Here is a 9602-nt window from a genome sequence, read left to right as displayed (position 1 = left end):
ATATAAATAGTAATAAATACAGAGAATTCAATAGCCATGTGTTAACACTAACATTGATCCTCGGCTGAGATCACCCCAGCCGGCCCACCATCTCCATAAGGAGTTGATAGGTAAGCAAAGGCGTTTGTTTCTTCTCATTAAAAATAACATGCTTATCAAGCTATTTAATTTGATTTCTTGGACTACACTTGTGCAGACTTATTATACAAAATTGTAGATCTTACTAGGACAACTTAAGTAACTAGGCTTAATGATGATGTACTTTCCATAGCAGATGTGTGCTAAGCATAGAGTTTTTTATACTATTCTTCCTGAAAGGAGATTGACTAGCTGGTGAATACATCCCTTATTTTGAATTTAAATTTCACAAAATAAACAGGATGGGTCAAGTTAGCTTCACATGCCAGCTCAGGAAAGATGTTTTTCCGTCTAGCTATGCTCAAGAACGCGCCTGGTCCACTATGGTATCTATATATTGTAGTGATGAGATTCCTTGTCTCAACATTGATTGATGCCCTCACCCAGATATAAGAAATCTTGATCCACTACCTGCAACCGAAAAAGGGTTTCTTCAGATCCTCACAACTGAGGTATACATTCATCAAGATCTGGAATTCTTTCAGTTTCTCATCGAGATAAATTATTTTAATATTCACTTCACCAATAGAAAAATACTGTATGAATTTTTTTTCTTTTGTATAAAGCCAATATGAATTCCAACATCTGCTAATAGTATATGTTGTTGGAAATAAAGATGGTCAGACTACATTAATAACACAAGTCTAGGAAATGTTCCACATTCAGGCAGCAACTAGTTTGTTTCTCAAGGAAATCGACAACAAAAATAACAAAATATCATCTTTATCTATGATAATGATAAGCATCCAGTCAGGTCAAATAACAGATATAGTATCCAAGACAGAAGATGTGAACATGAGCGATTAAAGGCTCACAAAATAGTGAAAGAGACACAAACAAGTTTGAATATTGATATACTCAGCCAAATACACTTTAGTGCTAAAACATTCACAAGTAATTGCTGAAGGGAAACTCAAAATAAAATATGAATGTTACATGCATAGCTTTGCACTCTTAAGGCCATGAAACCAGCCCACTTACAAGCATGGCAGCAACTATTACTTCACATGGCAATTGAATTGCTGCACATACAGGAACTATTACTCTACAGGAAACTATCTCCTAATTTCTTGCTCTCTAGTTTGAGAGTAATTTGGTTTAGTTCATCTTCACAACAGTTTTAAGTTATTGGAAACACCATGACAGCTAAATACTTCCAATAGCATTTATGTCAACCATGCATTATGTTCCAATATAGCATACACACTAGCACATCACAATTTTTCCATTAGTTTTGGATGGTTAAGGTCTTAACAATAGCTTTATGTACTTCCCACTTATACAAGCATGCCAACTTTATATGCATAGCTTTGCACTGTTAAGGTCATGACAACAACCCAGCTATTCAAGCATGACATTAGCTATTCCTTCAAAGGTCAACTGAAGAGTTGCATATAAAAGATCTATTATACTCTACAAGAAAAGTGCTCATAATTATTTCATCAATAGTTATTGCTTGCAAGAATGTATCAGTTGGAGAAGAGGATATTAACAGTAGTCGAAGCATCATGGAAAAAGGACATCATAAGTGTCGAATGTCAACATATCCCTATTGTTGTTCTAGAAGATAATATCGCGATATGACAAATAGTTTCTTCTAGAGAATGGTTGAATTAAGTTCATTTCATATGTAACACATCTTTTACTTAATCTGCTAACACACTTCGTTGAAATTGGTAAACTGTATCATTTAAAGTTCCACTGGTAGATCATAAACCATCATATTGATAACACTTACCTATCTGCATCTGTCCAACTTTTATTCAATACTAGCTGAACTCAACTAAAAAATAAAGTCAAAATCAAAGCATTTATATGCCTCGCAATAGATAACAGGAACAATGTAGTTTTTACATTCAAAATCTGAATCAAACAGATTTGAGCAATACTTTAAAAATGTCAAAATCAAGGCCTAGAAACGCCTCACAATGGATCAGGAACAATTTAGTTGTTGCAGGAACTATTGGTACGCAAGTACAATTTTGTCAAACATAAACACCACCTTCCAGCGTGTGTATGTGTGTGTGTATTTGATGATTGACTGGCCAAGTTTACATGCATATATCTGAATATTAATGACCTTATTTCTAATAGCATAGAATTCTAAATAAGTGCTTTGTTTCACGCTTCTCTTGAATAAGAGAAATGGAGACATGATAATGTTAGGATCGAGGAGGTATGCACATGAATTAATTTTCAAATAGATATCAATGCTTTAAATGGAACATCTTGAAGCTTTCCTTCCGCACTAGAAAAATTGAGCGAGATTTATCTCAATAATGTTTCAGTTATAATAACCAAGAGAAACTATCTGTGCATACAAGTGTTTTAGAAGCTACAATATAGTAGTGGCAAGTCAGGATATAGGTTCCATTCATTTCATCCATCATTATACAGTGTAATTTCTATGGATTTCATAGTAGTGACCACAATGCACATGCAATATACTGGAAAACACTAGTACAAATACTGTTCACTCTATTTGATTGGTAAGTTTACCTTCTATTATAATACAAGCAATCTCCAGTATATGATTTTGTTCAAATGTCCAATGTCGAAACCTAAACAGTAAGAAAGTAGCAAGTAACCTGTTAGTCATAAATTCTGCAAGGTGTAAAAATGATAATATAGGTTCCAACAGAAACAACAAAATTCTAGAATGACATATCAACAAGTCAATTATAGTTAAAAATAGCACAAACAGGAGTGAAATGTCCATATCGTGTAGTTCACAATAGAAAACAACAAAACAAGTTATTTCTTAACTTATCTTAGCAAAGAAATAAGTAATGACGAATGACATGTATATTGTGTAGGGGCAGAGTTGATATGATGCACTGTACCCATATGCCTTTTGACCAACTGTTATTTACAACGTTCAGACTAAATTCTTTTGCAGAAACAATGCAAACCAACTACAAACTGAAAGAAAAAGAGTGTCATCGACATCCAGGTCAAGGACAGCAAACATATATGCTGGCAAAATTAGTTTAGTCATCCTCTCTTATATACCACAAAGAGTAGAGGTGTACCCGCTTTTTCCTCATCACGCTTCTTTGCAGTTTCAACTCTATTGCCGGATTGATCTGCGGACGCAAAAAGGATAGGTAAAGAATCATTGTTTGCTAATAATCAAACAACTATGATGTAGGAAAGATGTGTAGTTCTATTGCAAACTGAGTAACTGACGGACATGGATCTGAGAGAATTCAAGATAAACAAAGACATGCATATAGTTGCACATCAAATACAAGAAAACTGGAAGGACTCACTGATTCGAGGTAGGGGTCGAAGGGCGCAACCGCTGGGAGAAACGCAAGACAGCGGGCAGAGCGCCACCACCGGGGAGGAACGTGTAGTCACCACGAAGAAGAACAAGCCTCTGCCCAGAGTGCGAGGGTAGGGGCAGCGGTCTGGCTGCACCAAAACAGCATGGCAGCATGCACCATCGCGTGCAGCAGGTGGGGGAGGAACGGATCTATGCGGCAGCCACCGGCGGCCAGTGTGGGGCGGACGCAGGGGTAGTGGATCTATGCCGTGTGGGTTGCTAGCGCTCCTTGCAGAGAAGGAGCGCGAGAGGGGGAGCCCTCGATGGCTAGACGCGCACAGATCGATGGCCGTGTACCTTTCCTCCACTTCGGGGCGGAGCTCAATCTGAGGGAGAGGAGTGGAGGAAGAGGATGGGAGCCGCCGCCGCCGCTCAGATCGGGAGAGAAAGAGATAACAGAGAGAGGGAGGGGAGATAGGGGAGATTAGGGTGGGCTGTGGGGATGAGGGGCCGAAAATTTTAGATGGGCTTCGCGCGCTAAGTTTCCCACGCAGGCGCGCGCGGATATTTTGAGCGGCCCAATTGGCGACCCATGGTCGGTCGGCATTATTTGCCGACCAACAGTTTGATAGTAGTGCACCTTTTACCGTCCAACGGTTTGATGCTATATGCTTCAGCATTCCCGACCGACAGTTGGGTGGTACACGTGAGTATTACCGACCGACAGTTTGATAGATGTTTTCCCGACCTGCAGTCGGTCGGAGAAAGTGACTTTTGCCAACACACGTCGGTAGGGAATGCAGTGTCGTGGTGTAGTGCATGTTAAGCTTCCGCATGTGCTTTGACTTGTATGCTATGATTGTTGGGTCATGAGACCCATGTTTGTAATATCTCGCTCCTCGGAGCCTAATGAATAAATACTTGAGTCGTAGAGTTATGTTGTGATGCCATGTTGTATTTACACATATCGAGCATATTGTGTGTATGATTAAAATGCTTGGTATGTGTGGGATCCGACAATCTAGTTGCTTATCCTTGGCAGCCTCTCTTACGGGGAAATGTAGTCCAGTGCTTCCTTGAGCCATAGTAGTCCGCTACAGCCCGGTTCACCGGAGTCCTGCTAGCCCAGCACTACTTCTCAGGACACTTGACTGGCCGGCATGTGTTTCACTTCGTTCCTGTGTCTGTCCCTTCGGGGAAATGTCACGCGGGCAGGACTCCGGATGTCACCGCGTGACATTTCCCAGAAGGGACAGACACAGGAACGAAGTGAAACACATGCCGGCCAGTCAAGTGTCCTGAGCAGTAGTGCTGGGCTAGCAGGACTCCGGTGAACCGGGCTGTAGCGGACTACTATGGCTCAAGGAGGCACTAGACTACATTTCCCCATAAGAGAGGCTGCCAAGGATAAACAACTAGATTGTCGGATCCCACACAGAGCAAGCATTTCAATCATACACACAATATGCTCGATATGTGTAAATACAACATGGCATCACAACATAACTCTACGACTCAAGTATTTATTCATTAGGCTCCGAAGAGCGAGAAATACAAACATGGGTCTCATGACCCAACATTCAAAGCATACAAACCAAAGTACATGCGGAAGCTTAACTTGTCTGAGTACAGACAACTACAAATGAAGAAGGCTGAGAAGCCTGACTATCTACCAGATCCTTCCAAGGGCACAACATCGTAGCTGAGGTATCAAGCTAATGTTGAAGTCCACGCGGAACTACTAGCGAGACTGAAGTCTCTCTCTGCAAAACATGAATTAAGCAAACGTGAGTACAAAGGTACTCAGCAAGACTTACATCAGAACTATCTACATATGCATCGGTATCAACAAGGGGGGTGGTGGAGTTTAACTGCTGGCTTGAATTAAGCAAATGTGAGTACAAAGGTACTCAGCAAGACTTACATCAGAACTATCTACATATGCATCGGTATCAACAAGGGGGGGTGGTGGAGTTTAACTGCAGCAAGCCAGCTTTGACTCAGTGGCTAACCTAAACTACGACTGCAAGCAACTCTTTTGAGGTGGCGCACACGAGTCCACATATTCACCATTCAATACACTACTATGGATCCGCTCTCGTCTACCTACGAGAAGGCCATCCATAGCACTCACACTTATCTTGCGAGTTTTAGAGTATCCACTTTCACTTGTCTATGAACTGTTATAGGCAACCCAGAAGTCCATTACCGCGGACACGGCTATTCGAATAGATGATGTTAACCCTGCAGGGGTGTACTTCTTCACACACGCTCTCACCACTTACCGCCATTTACACGACATGTACTCGGCAACCTTCAAGCAGAAGCCCAACGAGGGTGTCGGCCACGGCCTACCTAAACACTCAAGTCTCTAGTCCAGGTTTATCGCCTATCCAGGTTCCATCCGCAGGGAGTCCGGCCGAGGTTTCCACATACGGCCCCGAACGATGTGTACAGGGTTCCGAGACACCAAACGGGCGCCCGGCATGCCCGGCCACGGTGTATCTACCGCAACATAGCCCACCCCTAGGGTCAGCGCTACGCACGGCCGCCAACACATATCATATAAACACCAGAAACTAGTTGCAACTGCTGGACAGAGGACAAGGGTGATCAAGAAGCCGAGAGGGTCCATTGGTTTCGGGCCCAATGCGTGGTAGTAACTGTTTCATGGATCACAAACACAGAACTCAGATCCTAAGGACGACTTCAATGAGCCTCGTTATGGTATTATGGGTAACATAACTTCTCGCTACTTTGAAAGGTGACCTTAGTGAAGGTGACTCGTAGAGTTATTCCATTAAGTGGCAAAAAGAATTACTTTTGATTCAGAGATCATTGAAACTCTTTATACCAGCCTAAGGCAATCACAACGATCATTGGAAGGGGTTCGAAAGGATGGCATACTCCGACTAGGATGGATGATGAGGACTACCTTGTTGAAGACAACGTAATGGATGATTTTTGCTTATCATCGGAAATGGATGAGACCCATGGTAAGTCCACTTTTGAAGATGATCATGAAAAACAACTACTGAGGTGAAAGCTGGGAACAAAATGCAAATGTTGGGAATGATTCTGGTAACTGGGGAAGAACTCAACAGTCGAGAGTGAGTCCACTGTTTGAAAAGGTTATAACATAACCGAGGAAACTAGAAGCAAATCCCAGTTAGCGCCAACGGTAAAACCTGGTGCTTGCGCGTGCTCTCAAGAACTTGAGCATCTCCATATTCATCAAGGTTTTACCAATATCCGTGTCAAGGATCCTGGCAACACAACATGCTACCATGATGAATAATGGTGGAAGATGCAGATGCAAAGAAAGATAACACTTTCTCAGATTTCACCTTAGCGAGGCCAAGGGACCAAAATCTGGATGATCGACCGAGAGACATTTAGCGCTCCGCTTCTAATGTTCTCCTTGATGTGCTAGCCTAACCCATTCATTGAAATGGTTTGGTATCTAGAACATCAAGTAGCAGGTCAGACTCCGGGAGCTCAGGAATCCATAAGGAATAACTACTGGAGTAAATCCTACGTAATCCTTATGGGGAGGTGGCCAACTTACTCAATCAAGATACTACAATAATAGGTCTTCCGGCTGGGTGTGTTGGCCACGACATCCACTTTACCGGGTTATAGAGAGACCAATATTATAGCTCTTGGGAAAACGTCCCAACCATCACATCTGCCTGAGATTCAGATCTGGTTGGTGTCAGGATATTACAGACTCATCGAGACTAGAAAGAAATGAAAGTTTGCAACACAAATCGACGAGATGACATTGCGAGATTCTCAGGAAATGGACTATGGTAGTAAGCTCCAAAACATGAGCTGGTTCTGCTAAACACATGTGAACACGCTGTCCCAGACAAGCATGACCACATAGTAGTCTTATAATAAAAACACTACCGAGTTCAGGTGGGGAATCATCATCAAGGATATCGAAGTCCTTGCATAAGTCATATGATTAGCTCTTATGGAGAACTTCTTCTCCCTGAACAAATCAGCCAGTGGCTTGGTGTGATAGAGAATACAAATGGAATGGAGGTAATTAATCTACCAAACCATTGTATACTTTCCACATGCATGACTGACTTGGGACGACTCCAAAGGAAGCAAAACTAACTCTCTCAAATTCACGGCGGCAACTTGCGCCGAATGCACATGAATGAGAGGAAGTCACTTCTTTCATCCAAACATATGCTTCATGAACGGAACATGAAGGCATTGTTTACAAAGTTTCCAACACTAGCTTAATGTTTAGCACGAATCATGGGGGAGACAAGATGTTGCTGATGGGCTCAACAGCAACTCATCAAAATTTCCATATCACTAAACTTCCACCATCATGTGAACACGGTGGTAGCATTGGTCAGACCAAAGGATGTAATGGTGTATGCTCGAGGGATCAACCACAAGTAAAACAACATTACGAACATCGTTGGTTCTGATTTGACTTGACGATAGCCCATACTCAAGTCAAAGTTTTGACAAGGCAATAGATCCAACAACTGTTCACAAGGACCAATTGATGGAGATATCATCTTTCTTCAACACACACACACAGAAGATATCCCTTAACATGAACTAAGTCAGACAAGCTTTTATCTTCCAATTCTCCAAGTTGTTGTCTAGCTCAGCCAACTAACTCAGGGATATCCAACACAGATTCTTGGAGAATGGGTGATTTATAAGAAACCCAACTTGATCACGAACTCAACATAGTGGTCAGGTGACAACCAGGTAATACTTCCGAGAAGATCTTCGGAAAATCACGAACCACCGATATGTTACTAAGCTCGAGAACAACCTTGCCTTTCAGGGCAAGATGATATGATCAAAAGAGTGAGGGATTGACACAATCCTAACTCATTGATCGAAGAGTGCACCAGGAAAAGTGGACTAGGTAGCACGATTAATCTTAGGATGATGATTCAATAACCAACACGCTAAGAAAGAAATTATTGTCCATTAGCTACCTAGCAACTAGTTGCTAGGAGTATTGATTTCACACGTCATGGTTCACTTGCCGGCATTCCGGTTGCGACAACACGGGACCGAGGAATGAAAGATGATGGTAATAAGTATCACTGCGTCAAGAATTCATGAGAGAGGGTGCAATTCTCATGACAATCCTGGCATAAAGGGGGTAATACTCCAGGGTAGAACAGAGCAAAAGCTGGATTGGCATTTGTTCTCCAGAACACAACTACTTTGACCCAATCCTGGATAAGGATGAGGTAATGGAGTTTGTTTCTCCTAGTCATTCCGGAATAGAATGGCTTGACGGACCACGAGAATAAAAGGCATTGGTGAACACAAATGCACACATACTCTTGGCTATCAACTGATAGACAAAGGTCAGGAAACAACTAAAGAGGAACAACTCAAAGGAACATATATCTTTCTGAGTTGTGGATGCATAGATTAGTATGCCGAGCAAGCTAAACATTTCTTCCGGATAACCCATGCAGAAAGGTTAGTGTGGATAACCTGGCCCAAAGGAACGTCGGTAATGGAAGAAGGAATTTGCAAATGCACCAGACTAGTTAGAAACCTGGGATGACTCGGACAGCATAACGGCTGTAATTGCTCAAAAGATTTGAGACAACCTGCAAAAATGGTGGCATAACCACTCAACATCACAATATCAAGGTTCTGAGACCAATTATGAACATATCGAAGTAGTAGGAACTGAACTGAGGCTTGAAACTATCAAATCTATAAGTCTATGGATTAGTAACACGTCATCCTGATAGATAGATGAGAAGGCCTAGTTCTTAATCCCCGTAGAAAAAGAAGAGGATGACTCAGATTAGAAGGTCATGAGGTATAAGGAGTAAAAAGAACCTTACGTTCCCTTCCCCAATCAATTCCCTTACATAACTAAAGCATTTCTAGACTCAACTTCGATCGGTTGGCTTGGTAATCCTACAGGCAGTCAGGCTCTGATACCAACCTGTCAGGACCCCGATTCCATGTCACATCGATCTAGCCAGTAACACCTGATATCACTTTGCGACCTCATGCACGGTATTCCCACGGGTGTCGCCTTACCATGGCCCGGGACCATTTGCGCCTTTTGGCTCACGTATATGATAGTGTCGCTAGCATCCATATGACAGAGAACCCGGGCCGACATGGCTAGTCGTGAACTCAAAGCGGCACTAACCCATGGGGACAGGCATACATG

General features: G+C 42.2%; 1 long non-coding RNA gene across 1 annotated transcript; it reads right to left on the bottom strand.

Annotated features, from left to right (window-relative positions):
• Positions 1-233: 233 nt before the first annotated feature.
• On the bottom strand, positions 234-3877 carry LOC123069839 (uncharacterized). Its single transcript, XR_006433075.1, has 4 exons — positions 3411-3877; positions 3171-3224; positions 2638-2699; positions 234-549 (listed from the first exon to the last, which is right to left on the bottom strand). It is a non-coding gene; the product is annotated as an uncharacterized lncRNA (long non-coding RNA).
• Positions 3878-9602: the final 5725 nt, after the last annotated feature.

The sequence above is a fragment of the Triticum aestivum genome, chromosome 1A (assembly GCF_018294505.1).
Source record: "Triticum aestivum cultivar Chinese Spring chromosome 1A, IWGSC CS RefSeq v2.1, whole genome shotgun sequence".
Taxonomy (NCBI): Eukaryota; Viridiplantae; Streptophyta; class Magnoliopsida; order Poales; family Poaceae; genus Triticum; species Triticum aestivum.
Note: the sequence above shows the minus strand (reverse complement) of the source record. Positions and strands in the feature narration are given on the sequence as shown.